This window comes from Mus musculus, chromosome 9 (genome assembly GCF_000001635.26).
Source record: "Mus musculus strain C57BL/6J chromosome 9, GRCm38.p6 C57BL/6J".
In the NCBI taxonomy this organism is placed as follows: Eukaryota; Metazoa; Chordata; class Mammalia; order Rodentia; family Muridae; genus Mus; species Mus musculus.
The window spans coordinates 72538088-72551221 of NC_000075.6; the positions used below are offsets into that span (position 1 = coordinate 72538088).

General features: G+C 36.5%; 1 protein-coding gene across 3 annotated transcripts in view; it reads left to right on the forward strand.

The window, feature by feature from the left end:
- Rfx7 (regulatory factor X, 7) overlaps nt 1–13134 on the forward strand; it is a 90781-nt gene that overhangs the window by 5919 nt on the left and 71728 nt on the right. The gene's annotated exons all lie outside the window — the stretch shown is intronic.

Genomic DNA, 13134 nt, shown 5'->3' on the forward strand with positions numbered 1-13134 from the left:
TCTCATTACTTATTTTAGGGATTTAGTTGGGAAATGAGCTGGTGGAAAGGACAGAAGTATCTTATTTATCATGAAAAGTGTGCTTTGATTAAAATTACATCAAGTCTCTTTTACCTAAATTTTTGAAAACAAATATTAAACAATGTAACTTACTAAAATTTGGACACTTCAGAAAAGAATTGTGCTCCATTGAATATCTACTGTGCAGGAAAGTGCTGTGCTAAATAAGCACTGGCATTTAAGGAATGCTCATTTGCCTTAATGTTAACCTTAGGTGGAAAATGTACAGTGACACTTGTTATGTTCAGTTGGGGACTTACCGTGGAAAGAAGCGACACATGTCAAAGTGTGGATCCTGCACAAAGCACAACTTCATTTTCTCATTTATAAAGTAGAGGGTTATACTGAATGATCTTGCAAGTTCTTTTAGCTTTTAAATTCTGAGTCTGCTACTAGATTAATATTGACAACATTAATAAAACATGCCATAAGTGCCAGGTGGTGGTGGCACACGCCTTTAATCCCAGCACTTGGGAGGCAGAGGCAGGCGGATTTCTGAGTTCGAGGCCAGCCTGGTCTACAAAGTGAGTTCCAGGACAGCCAGGGCTATAGAGAAACCCTGTCTCGAAAAAACAAACAAACAAACAAAACCAAAACATGCCATAAGCACAGTGAAAGGCTAAGATAATTATCATAAGCCATCAACAGAACATTTTTAGTCAACAGGTTATTAAGATTTGTTAGTGTCTACTTGGGCGTTAGCCCAGGAGAACTATCTGAAAGTATCATTCTCTTACTGATACCATGTGCAAGTATTTTATTACATGAAATTAAGTCTGCAGATATTTACTGAAAATGCATAACATATAAAATGTTCTAAGTGCTGATTTATTATATACATATATGCTAGGCTGAAGAATGATCCTAGTTGTTGTGGAGACTATGAGCTACTGATTGCTTTTTTTAATAGAGTTGCTTAAACTCTATTTCATGTAGAAACCTCTTCCTATGGTACTAATAAAGTACTTTGAGTCAGTAGTGATGCCATCTTATAAAATTGCTGATGTAAACAAAACAGTTGTATATTGGTTTCAGAATACTTTAGTGTAGGGTTGAGCTTCACAATTATTTCCTTCATTTGGGGTAGACATGTAATGAATTATTGTGACAGTGTCTTTTTAAGAATAAGGCAGTAAGATGGTTCCACAGCCCTAGCAAAAATCACACACTCTTATCCATTACCTCAATTTCTATTTGTGTAGGCATTTCGTTTTTCTTCTGCTTCCTGGAGGATTCTAAGAAGTCAGATTAAAGATGAGCAGCATTGTCCAATCAGGGAAGAATCTTCCTACTCAGGATCATGAAATGAAGGTCAACACACTAGAGCTTTAATGCTCTTGACTGCTACTATGAGATAAAGATAGTTAGCACTCAACTTTAAAACCTTCAAACATGATTTAATAATGCTTCTGAGGCTATAAACATTTCTCTTTTTTGTTTTATTAGCTACACTTGTTCTGTTTACAAGAGGAAATAGAAACACACACACACATATAAATAACAAAATTTGTATAAAGGTGAGATTTTATATTTCCTTCTAAGACTAAACTGAAAACATATTGATATTCCTTGATGTTTGAATCTCTACTTGTGATACTGACTTGAGAGGAGGAGGGGTTGTATAGTGGAAGACTACAGTCTGTTATGCCTTGAAATTTAGGAAGTTAAAGAGTCAATGGGCTCCTGTCTATAAGCATAAGCAATCAGGATGTAAAGTGAATAAATAAATACATATTTTTTTTAAAAAAGGAGAAGGGTTCAATAGGGTTAATTTCCTATCTTTTCCAAAATAGCCTTATGAAAAATAAATTTTTTACATGAATTTTGTTGCCTTAAGTTTGGATAGCAATGGATTAGATAATGTATATTTATACTCATCCCTTAGTGATGTCTGTCCAAAACATGGGTATAGAAAATGATGTTATAGATGCCTTATATTTGCTTCCTTTTTCCTTTCTTGGAATTTGAGCTCTGTTGTTGATAATGCATCATGATTATTTTTCTTTTTGGTTTTTGTTTTTGTTTTGTTTTGTTTTGTTTTGTTTTTTGAGACAGGGTTTCTCTGTGTAGCCCTGGCTATCCTGGAACTCACTTTGTAGACCAGGCTGGCCTCCAACTCAGAAATCCGCCTGCCTCTGCCTCCCAAGTGATAGGATTAAAGGCTTGCGCCACCACCACCCGGCATGCCAAAGGCCGGCATGCCACTGCTGGCATGATTGTTTTTCTTGGAGGGTGAGTTCATCTGTAGGGCTCATGTGTTGTTGCCTTTTATGTTTTTAAGGTGTAAAACTGAGCATGGGGCTAGTAGTAAAGTGCCTGCCATGCAAGCATGAGGACCGGAGTTTGGATTCCCAGTGTTCATGTAAAAACTGGGTGCAGCTGCATGTGCACTTAACCCTTGCAATGGCTTACAGAGATAGGCTGAAACTTGGAGATCCCTGGGTGGCCACCCTATCCAGATTGGTGATTTCTATGTTTACTGAGAAACCCTGTCTCAAGTAAAGGTAGTGAGTGATTCAGGAAGACAACCACTGTCAAACTCTGTCCCTCACATGAGCACATCCATGTTTTTGCACACCTGCATGCACATATGCACACTATACATGAACACATATCCATACCATCCCCCAACAGGCACACTAGAAACCTTAGCATAAAGAGCACTTGCTTGGGTTTGTGGGGTTTTTCCTGTCTTTCCATGGCTGTCCTATTTCATATTGTCAAAATAAGAATAGAGGATTACTATAAGTGGCCTTTTATTTTCTTTGTTTCTGTTATTTTATTTGCTTATATACACTAGAACTCATGAACTATTGACTTATGAGCCTGTTATGAGTTGTGCTATTTAATATTTCTTGATAATTTACACTGGATTTACTAACTGAGATGTCTATTTTAGTGATTAAAAATTTTTTAACTAAATGAAAATTCTTGTTTTCTAATATGTGAAGTCTAAAGGATTTTAAAGACTAAATATATATGAAGCAAAGCTATCACCTCAGAAATCTTAAGTAATATATAACAGAAGTTTGTTATTTGTATATAGAGAAGCCAATAACTTATATTTTTGCAATAGGTATATGAAATGTAGCATTGTAATTACCTAAGACTTTTCTGACATCTTACCTGAAGTAAAGTTTATGTTTCTAGGAACCTGGAAAAGGTCTATCAACAAAATGATTCAGTTAATGCAAATGGGTCTTTTCCCTAACCTTAGTGTAGTCATCAGTACTGTGTAAGGTATGCATACATGGGAATCTATGATAGAAAATATCACAGGTTATTAAATATATCATCCCATTTTTTTCTAAAGCAAAAGCTATTTGTAAGCATTTTTCTGTCACATTCTACATATAAAAGTTTCCAAGAAGTAAGAAAGACAAGGGTTAATCTTCAATACACGAAAGGGAAACTCAGTATACATTTATTGTAATGTTTCCACTTGCAAAGCATAGGAAAATTAAAATTTAATAGGGGAGAATTCCAACCTTTAGAACTTCACCCACTTGGATTTTATATATAAAAGTAAGATTTTGTTTAATAAAGTAATGATACAGTGAGTAGTAGATGAATAGGGAGTCAAGGATATTAAGTATTTTTATTTGCCAAGCTCAGGGTAATGGCCTTAGTTTTTCTTAAAAAAAAAAAAAAAATCCAGAGATAGACTATAGATTTAAACAAACTACTTATTAGATTCTTACTGTGACTTCTTTATTCTCTCTGTCGTGAATTAGATTTAGAGCTGGTGATGACAGTGAACCTTACCAATAATGTAGGTCAGTAGAGGAAGATAGTATGGGAGAAAATATATTTGGGAAACTTATTAATCAATATAGTTCCTACATATAATGGTAATGCCAACCATTTGTAACCCTCTTACCTAAGTTTTTATTTACATAGGTAGCAGAAAAGTATAACATAATAACAGAGAAGAAAAGGATGGGTATGGATGAGCACTAGGCAAAGTACAAGTTGTTGCTTTAAACAACATTTTATTTTTGTTTCTAGATGTATTTATTTTATCTGTATGAATGCTTTGCCTGCATGTATGAATGAAACCATGTGCATACACGCCTGGTGCCCATGAAGGTGAAAAGAGGGTGTAAGAGCCCCAGGGACTAGAATTATAGATAGTTGCAAGCCACCAAATAGGTGCTTGGAATGGAATCTAGGTTTTCTACAAGAGCAATAAGTGCCATCTCTCCAGCCCTAAAAGCTTAACAGCAGTCTTTCCTCTGTGCCTTGGTATCTTATGGCCTCAATTTGCCCTTGTTTTCTGTTTATCTACTTCTTTTGATAGTGTATACCACTATATCTTTTTTTTCAATTAGTCTAGCAAATTGGTTTTTAATTATTTTTCTTGGCCATGCCTGTGTCCAATATTTACCATTTAACTAACTGACTAATTTGTAGTGTAACTTAAATTTCTTCCTTTTTTTTCTATTTCCACTGCCAAAACCATAGTTTAGTGCTTCAACCTCCTATAACTGTATTATTAAGAATAGTAATAGATATTATTTGTAATTATTTGAGCCCAAAATATCTCTCTTGGACTCCTGTGTAGATGTCAAGTTCACACACAGCTGGTGGTTCTGTTTGGAGGTTGTGGAACTTTTAGGAAATAGGGCTTGACTCCCAGAGGTTGGTCACTGCAGGTTGTAGGCTGCCCTTCCCTTAGTCCTTAGTCTCTGCTTCCTATCTAATGCCGGGATATGAGTAGTCCTAGCTAACTACTCCTACTACCATGAACTATACCATGATGTAATGCAAACTTCTAAATCCTAAACCAAAACAGCCTTTCCTCCCTGCATTGTTTTGTGATAGTCATGAGAAATGTAATACAGAAATTGATACTTAGTTGTTACTGTCATGAACCTGACCATTTAGTTTATAGGTCTTCAGAATTGGTTTGCAGGAGAAATGTGGAACAGTTTTAGAGTTGTGGGCTAGAGAAACTGTAGAGAACTATAAGCTGTCTTTAAAGATTTTATTTATTTAATGTATGTAGTAAGTAAAGTACACTGTAGCTGTCTTCAGACACACCAGAAGAGGGCATCAAATCCCTTTACAGACGGTCATGAGCCACTATGTGGTTGCTGGGAATTGAACTCAGGACCGCTGGAAGAGCAGTTGGATGGCTCTTAACTGCTGAGCCATCTCTCTATTCCCCATTTTTTAAATTTTTTTGTCAAAATGAATCTTAACTGCACTCTGTCTATGTCCTGAAAAATTGTATCAGGCTGAATTCAGAAGTAATTAATTCAGTATTTTATGGAAGAAATTCCAAGACAGTATTAGTATCAGGCTGTAACATGGGTTTTGCTCATTGCATTTACACAGATTTATAGTGAATAAAAGTAGAAAATGAAGCAACAGGATATGAAAATGTACAGTTTTTCAAGGAAAGGAAAAATCATATTTAGAGATGAGCCGTACAGATGCAGTGACTGTTAACTTTTAAAGAGATTAATACCATTAGAGAAACTGAGCACTTTGTATTGTCTAAACAGAAAGGTAGCTTGATGGTGAGGTCCCATCAAACCAAAGCTCAGAGATGTAAGCAAAACTAAAAATGTATTTGAAAAACTTTAGAGTATGGGGAGGAAGGACTGAAGGGGTTAAGAGATGACTCAGCAGTTAACATACTCCTCTTGCAGAGCAGTGGCCTAGCTGGAGTTCAGTTCCTCCCATCAACAGGAGGTTCACAGTGGCCTGTACCTCAAGCTCCAGGAGATCTAACTTCCTCTTCTCAATTTTGTAGATATCTGCACCTGTGCATATGCCCACACCTAAACATTTAATCTAAATAAATAAATGGTGCCTAAGAAGATACAGCTTCAAGAGTCTATTGTTGGGGATTTTTTAAAATGCCAAAGGGAAGTGTTTATCCCAATACAACCACTCAGGCATCAGAAGTTACTGAGCTGTGGTAAATGGAGGCCTGGCCAGATCTGAAGCTGACAACAGAACTTAGACTTTTCCATGTGGTAGTGTTTCATAGAGGTGGAATAAAGTAGGCTTGTACAAAGATCCCAAAGGGAGTCCTGTGAGGCCAGGCATTGGGTAGTTGTTCTTTGTTCCTTAGTAAGCTGTGTTTGAAGCTTTGAAGATGAAGCCTTATTTGCAGCAGAAACTAAAATGTTATAAATACCAGGAATATGGGATATCTGCTGAAGAAACTGCAGATACTGGGTAGTCAACCCAAGAGACTGGCCACATGTGCTACAAAAAGCAGGGCTATAGGAGCCCCCATGTGCCCTGATATCAGACAGTTAGCTGTAAGTTTTGATGTTTGCCCAACAGTTTTCCATCTTGTTCTGGTCCAGTCTTTCCTTGTTAGTCCTCATTCTTCCTTTTGTTGCGTGTATATTTCTGTGACATTGGATATTTGAAATATGTAGATTGTGATTTGAACTCATACCTAAATGTCTTCCTTGTGTCACAAAAGAGGCTATGGACTTTTGAACTGGCTTAAGATTATAAGGATTCTTGAAGTTAGGCTAGGTGTATTTTTCATTATGAAATAGCTGTAAAACTGGGTAAATGGAGGAAACAGAAGCAGAATATTAGAATTAGGAAGTAAGATAGTCTTACAAGTTTAAATACTAGATTCCCAAGTTTAAGTACTAGAGGGGGCATTGTTTGGGGATATTATGGAACCTTAAGAGTGGGTTGTTATGCAGTGGGCCTAACTTTGTTACTTCTTTGCTTCAGCTCTATTCATTCTGCCATTTCTTCCCTACCATCCTAGACTAAAGCTTCTGAAACCATAAGCCAAAATAAACCTTTCCTCACTGAAGTTACTCTATCATTTTGTCAGTGGTGAAAAAGTAATACATCGTTCTTCATAGTTGTCCCTCACTAAACTATACTATACACTGCTATCTAAATAAGGCTTTACAAATGTTAGTTTTCGTAGGTTCCTTCCTAAAATTCTATAGTAATTTCTTTTTCACCATACTGTGTAAAGATTTCCATTTGTTTTACAAGACCTACAAGCAATGTAACACCCATACAGTTGGTTCAACCCGATTTTGATGTTCCCCAGTATTTTTAGCCTTGTATGTTGTGGTCTTGATTTTGTCCATGGTTTTTCATTATGGATGTCCTAGAATTTCCACCTGTCTCCAGATCCTACATCTTAACACATGATATCATTTGTACTAGAAACTTTTTTTTTTTTACTCTAGTCCACATTAGCCTTTTTTTTGACCTCATATTGTATAATAAGTTCTGAATGATTAAATACTTAATCTTAATTTTTTTTCTTGCTTCCTATGCTGTAGCAATTTGAATCTGATGACAGCATCTTCTGTACCTTTTAATTTTTATCTTGTTTCTTCAAGCTGGTTTCTCTATGTAAGCTTTGCTGTTTTGGAACTCAGGCTGGCCTGAGCTGAAAGATCTGCCTCCTGAGTGTTAGGATTAAAGGTGTGTGCCACCATGCCCAGCCAACTTTTTTTTTTCACCTAGTGGTAGATACTAGTGATTAGCTTTTGTATGCTGTATTCTCATGGACACTTAGATTTCCCCATGTATTAATGTCTGTATATTCGATGTATTTAATGTTGTTTTTTCCTCACCAAACAGGTTATTAATATGACAGTGCATTTTACATGGCAAGGGATTTATAGCATCTGGTTCTTTTACATTTCATTAGTGAAATTGAAGTAACTATTTATTAAGGATTTTAGTACTATGAGTACTATTGTACTGTATCTGGATTATAAAATAATATATGCCCTAAATGAGAGCAGTTGAACCCCTCCTTATAGTTACAGAGTAAATGGGACTGAAGAAGTGGCTTAGCAGTGAACATCTGTTGTTCTTATAGAGGACCTAAGGTGGTTTCCAGCACCTACATTGAGTGAGTGGCTCACAATTGCTTGTAGCTACAGTTCCAAGAGATATGACTTCTTTTGTTTTCCATGGGTACCTCATAGTCATGGCATGTGTACACACAGAAACACAAAAATTTTGTTAAAGCTAAGCATGGTGGCACACACCTTTAATCTCAGCACTTGGGAGGCAGAGGCAGGTGGATCTCTTTGATTTTGTGGTCTCAAAAGAAAATACAAATCTTGTTAAATTACTAAACAAATGACTAAACCAAGTGTCGGTAACATTCCATACAAGAATACAACAGAATGTAGTTCTGGGATGATTGTTCTGTGTCCCAGCCTACTTCCAAGAGATAAAATTGGTATTTTAGAGTTATAGTAACACTGAATTGGAGGATTTGGTCCTAGCATAAATTTGGTCTACTTAGACTACAAGACACAAAACTAAAGCAGCTTGCTAAATCATGCTGTACTGATTGTTTTTCTCATCTCTTGTGACAAAATACCTAGCAGAACAACCTATGGAAGGAACAAATTTCTTTTGGCTCTTGGTTTGGGAGGGGATAGTCCATCATTCATGGTGGGGGAAGAAAGGCATGGTGGCTGAAACAGCTGGGTTCCAGTGGGAGGGGTTTGCAGAGGCAGCTTTGTTAAGTGGTACAAGTCAGGAAACAGAGAAGTTAGGCAGAGCTTGGACCAGAGTATACCTGTCACTTGCTGTCCCAAGAAGCTTTCTTTTTCCTCCTGTAAGTTCTGCCACCTCCCTAGACAATACCACCTGAGGGTCAAGTGTTCAAACACATGAACCTGTGGAGGACATTTCATATTGGCCAAAGTCTGAAGATGGCATAGGAAAACCTGAGTGGTTGCAGATGAGGATGGAGGTAGATTTATCTGCTAAGTGAGGAATGAATGATTAAAATAAGAAAAAAAAATGCTGTTACTAAAGTGTTTGATTCACAAAATTGGCCACCTATGCTCTAAGACCTTGTCTGACATAGAACTTTTCTGTTTTTTTGTTTGTCTGATAACTCTTGTTTTAAAAGACTTTTCAGGGATTGGAGAAATGGGTCAGCAGTTAAGAGAATTTGTGTTTCTTACAAAGGAGCCAGATTGCATTTCCAGCACCTACACAGTGGCTCACAGCCATTCCTGATTCCAGTTCTAGCAGACCTGGGGCCTTATTCTTCCACAGGCACCGGATGTTCATATTGTGCACATGCATACATGGCGGCCAACCATTTGTATATATAAAATAAAACAAATTTAAATTTTATTTTAAAAAACAAAAAACCTTTTCAGCTGTAATTTCTTCTATTCTGCTTGGTTTGTTAAGACAGAATTTCTCAAATTATGATTATATTACATTGCTTGAGAACTTGCTGACAAATTTTGAAGCCCCACCCTAGATTTACTTGAATGAAAACTTGGTGGGTAAGTAGCAGTCTTTGTTTTAATTAGTCCTCCAGGTGATTCAGTGTCTCAAAAGTAAGTGTGTGAATAAATTAGAAGTTTCATCTATGAAAAGATATTAATTCAAGTCCAGCATAGCTGTATTCTCAGTCATTCCTAAGTACCTAAGGTGAACTTAATAATTTCTTCATTTTAATTTTTATAGTATTTGAATCTAATCTATTTTATCTTCATTTGTACCATGAATGTTCTCATCAAATCAGCAATTAAATGGCAGACACATACTCTTAAAAGGGAGGCTGGAAGCTACACAGTCATTAGTTATACTTCCAGGTGCTTTAGCTGGAAGTAAATGGAGATGAGAGAAAAGTCCCAATATGTTCACACTTATCTGTTCTCTTTAACAAGGACTGCCCTCAGAGGAAACTGTTTTACCACAGTATAATCAACTGCATATTTACCAAAACCTAAATGACCTAGAAGAAGGAAAATACCCAACTTCAGACCTGCCTAGTCTTTGACACGAGATGAGAAATGATCAGCTCAGACTCTGAAAGACTAAGAACAAATCATTGGAGTGTAGAATGTTCCCTCCCTCTACACTTCCATCCTATCAGGAGAGCTTTTGTATAATCACAGAGGATCCTATCTGAAGAGACTGCCAGCTTACACCCGTTTAAAGGAATCTCAAAGAAAGCCTAAAATTAACAGAGGAGACAAAAAACAAGGATGATAACAACATAACATTAGCCTATCACACTATGAAGTAACAAATTCCTGCCAGATAATGCAAAGATACAAGACATGCTAAAAGGCCAAAACAAAATAAGCAATGTCTGAAGAGGCAAACTAAGCATAGAGATTATTTCAAATCAATTTGTGTGATTAGAATGGTTATTTAACTGTGAGTAATATTGTACATGCTCTAAAGGAGCAAGAACAGGTGCATAAGCATAGGCATAGAAAACCCAAAGGAAAAGGTAGAAATAAATAACCCTTAGAGCTAGTGATATACCTAGTTCAGTAGTAGTGCACTTAAGTGCCTAGCATGCCTCAAGCCTTGGGTTCAACCCCCAGTATGTTAAAAAATTACTAAATACTATCATTAGCAATGGCTTATTGGTAGAGTGGACATGACTGAGGCAAGAACCATGGAATATGAAAATATCCCAAGACATCTCCAAAACTGACATGTAAAGAATACAAAGAAGTTATAGTTATAAAAGTTATAACATGTATTAGAATACCAAGTAAAGAGAAAGTTGACATGAATCTTGAAATTTTTCCAAAGTTAACAACTAGATAACAAAACACAGATTCTAGAAGCCCAGAAAAAACCCAGCAGAATAAATCTTGGCATATTTTATTCTAACTACAGATACTTATAGGCAGAGAACCTTGAAAAAATTCAAAGGAGAAAAACCCCTAAATAAAAACTGTATCAGGCTTCCCTTTAAAAACCGTTCAGGCAAAAAAGAGTGAAGTGAAATATTTAGTGTCAAAAACACCAAAGTAGAATTCTGTGCTTACCAATTGCCCTTGAAAATGATGGAGAAGGCCAGAGAGATGGCTCAGGAGATATAGGCATAAGCCACCAAGAAGACCTCAGGGGACCTCTGACTTCAATCTCTGGGACACACAGTAGGAGAGAACTGACTCCTGGAAGATAATCCTCTGATGTGCACGTGCTGTATCGTGGCATGTGTTCCCACATTCATATGAAATAAAGTAAAAATGAAATAAATATTAAGAGAATTTGTCCCTGAAATGCTTGGTTTGTAAGGAATGTGAAATAGTACAGCAAAGAGAATAGTGAAATATGTAAAAAACCCAAGTCTATATAAAGGAAGAACAAGAAGAAATATAAGAAGGGATAGAATCTTTTTTTTTCTTAAGTTGATGAATTCATAAGAGTTTATCTAAAATAACAGCAACAATACAATACATTTATAAATAGTTCTTGGATAAACCATTATTTAGTTCATGAATAAATAAGGTAAATAACAACAGGACTTCAGTAGATTGTTCAGAGGTCTTAGGAATGATACCCTGTGAGGGAGTATAATGTTACTGAACATAGACTTCAATTAGTTTAATTATACTGCAAACTGTAGGGCCATTTGACTAAAGGAGATTAAATAGAAGGAAATGTAGTTGATACCCACTATAATTTGAATCAAAAATGTTCTTTAAAGATTCATGTTATGGGCTTTGTCTGGAGCCATTAGGTACTAGATCATTGAAGACTTACCTCTGATACAAATAGTGGAACCTCAAGATAGTGTGAGTCTCTCCCTCCCTCTCCCCCTCCCCCTCTCTCCCTCTTCCTCTCCTCCCTCCTTCTTTCCTTCTCTTTCTCATAATAAACCTTTTCTCTTATTAAGCTGATTACCCTAGGAACTTTGTTACACTGATGGAGTCTACTAATACGGTATACCAGAAGGGTATAGAAAACCAAGTTGGGTTAGGTAGATAACTCAGCTGATAAAGGTGTTTGCCATACACACCTGAGGACTGTGTTCAGTCAGTCCCCAGAACTCACAGAGGGTGGGGAGAGCCAGGGACAGTGGTAGAAGCATATATTTTCATCATTGAGGTAAAAACTTTCAGATCTCACCTACTTGGCAAAGCCCAGGTCATTGAAACTCCTGTCTTAAAAAGACAGAGATAGGCTAGAGCAATGAATTGGGGATTGAGAGTACTGTTACTCTTCTGTGGGACTTTGGTTTGATTCTCAGGACCCATTAGGCAGCACACAGTGTAGCTCTAGTTCCAGGGTCTCCAACACCCTCTTCTGGCCTTTGTGGGCACAAATGTGCTGCACAGGCATACATGGAGGCAAACACTCAGACATATTTGGGGAGGATTGCCACTTCCTGAAGACCACCACCACTTAAGGTTGTCCTCTGGCTTCCATATGCTCTTTTATATTTAGGAGCATGCTCAAAGAAGAAAGTAAAAAACTGTACTAGAGAGATGTAGCTCAGTGGTTGAGTAGTTTAGAAAGATCTGATTTTGACCCAACATCACAAAATAGTTAAGATAGAGTAAAAGACAAAAAAAAAAAAAAAAAGAAATCAAATACAACAAAGTAAAGAACTAGAGAAGTTGCATTGACTAGTCCAAATCTGCTGATAGCCTTGTTAGTATTTTAAATACAGCAATTAAAGAACAGGTTGTTGAGCTTGAAGAGAAGCCTCACTGGTTAAGAGCACTGGCTTCGCTTAAAGAGGACCCAGGTTTGGCTCCAAGCCCTAACATGGTAGGTCACAACTATCTGTAACTGCAGTACCAGGGAATATGAAGTCCTTTTCTGACCACTGTGGATACTGGATATACATATGGCACACAGACATGTATGCAGGCAATACATCCATACACATAAAATAGAATTTTTAAAAAGACATATTGTTAGATTAGCTTTAAAAATAAGACCCTCCCATACGTTGTCTACAAGAATATCATTTACAGAGCATGCTATTTTATTACTTAGTAATAAGCTAATTGTAACATACTTCATGTATGTGTTGTCACAGAATCTGTGAAAACCTTTGTTACACAAGTTGCAAGCAAATGTAAAGGTGATAAAATTATGAAGACAGTTCAAGGAAAGTTTGCTGTATTTTTTTAAACCTAGTTTTATATTTGAACCACTTAATTTCATCTTATTTTTTCAAGTGATTGTCGAAAACTGTGGTGACTTGGGTTTTTTTTTTTTTTTTACACAGTAACTGTATTGATATGGCTTATATACCATTAAATTTACTTTTGAGCAAACAATAAAATGATTTTCAGTGTGGTTACAAAGTTGTGGAAACAT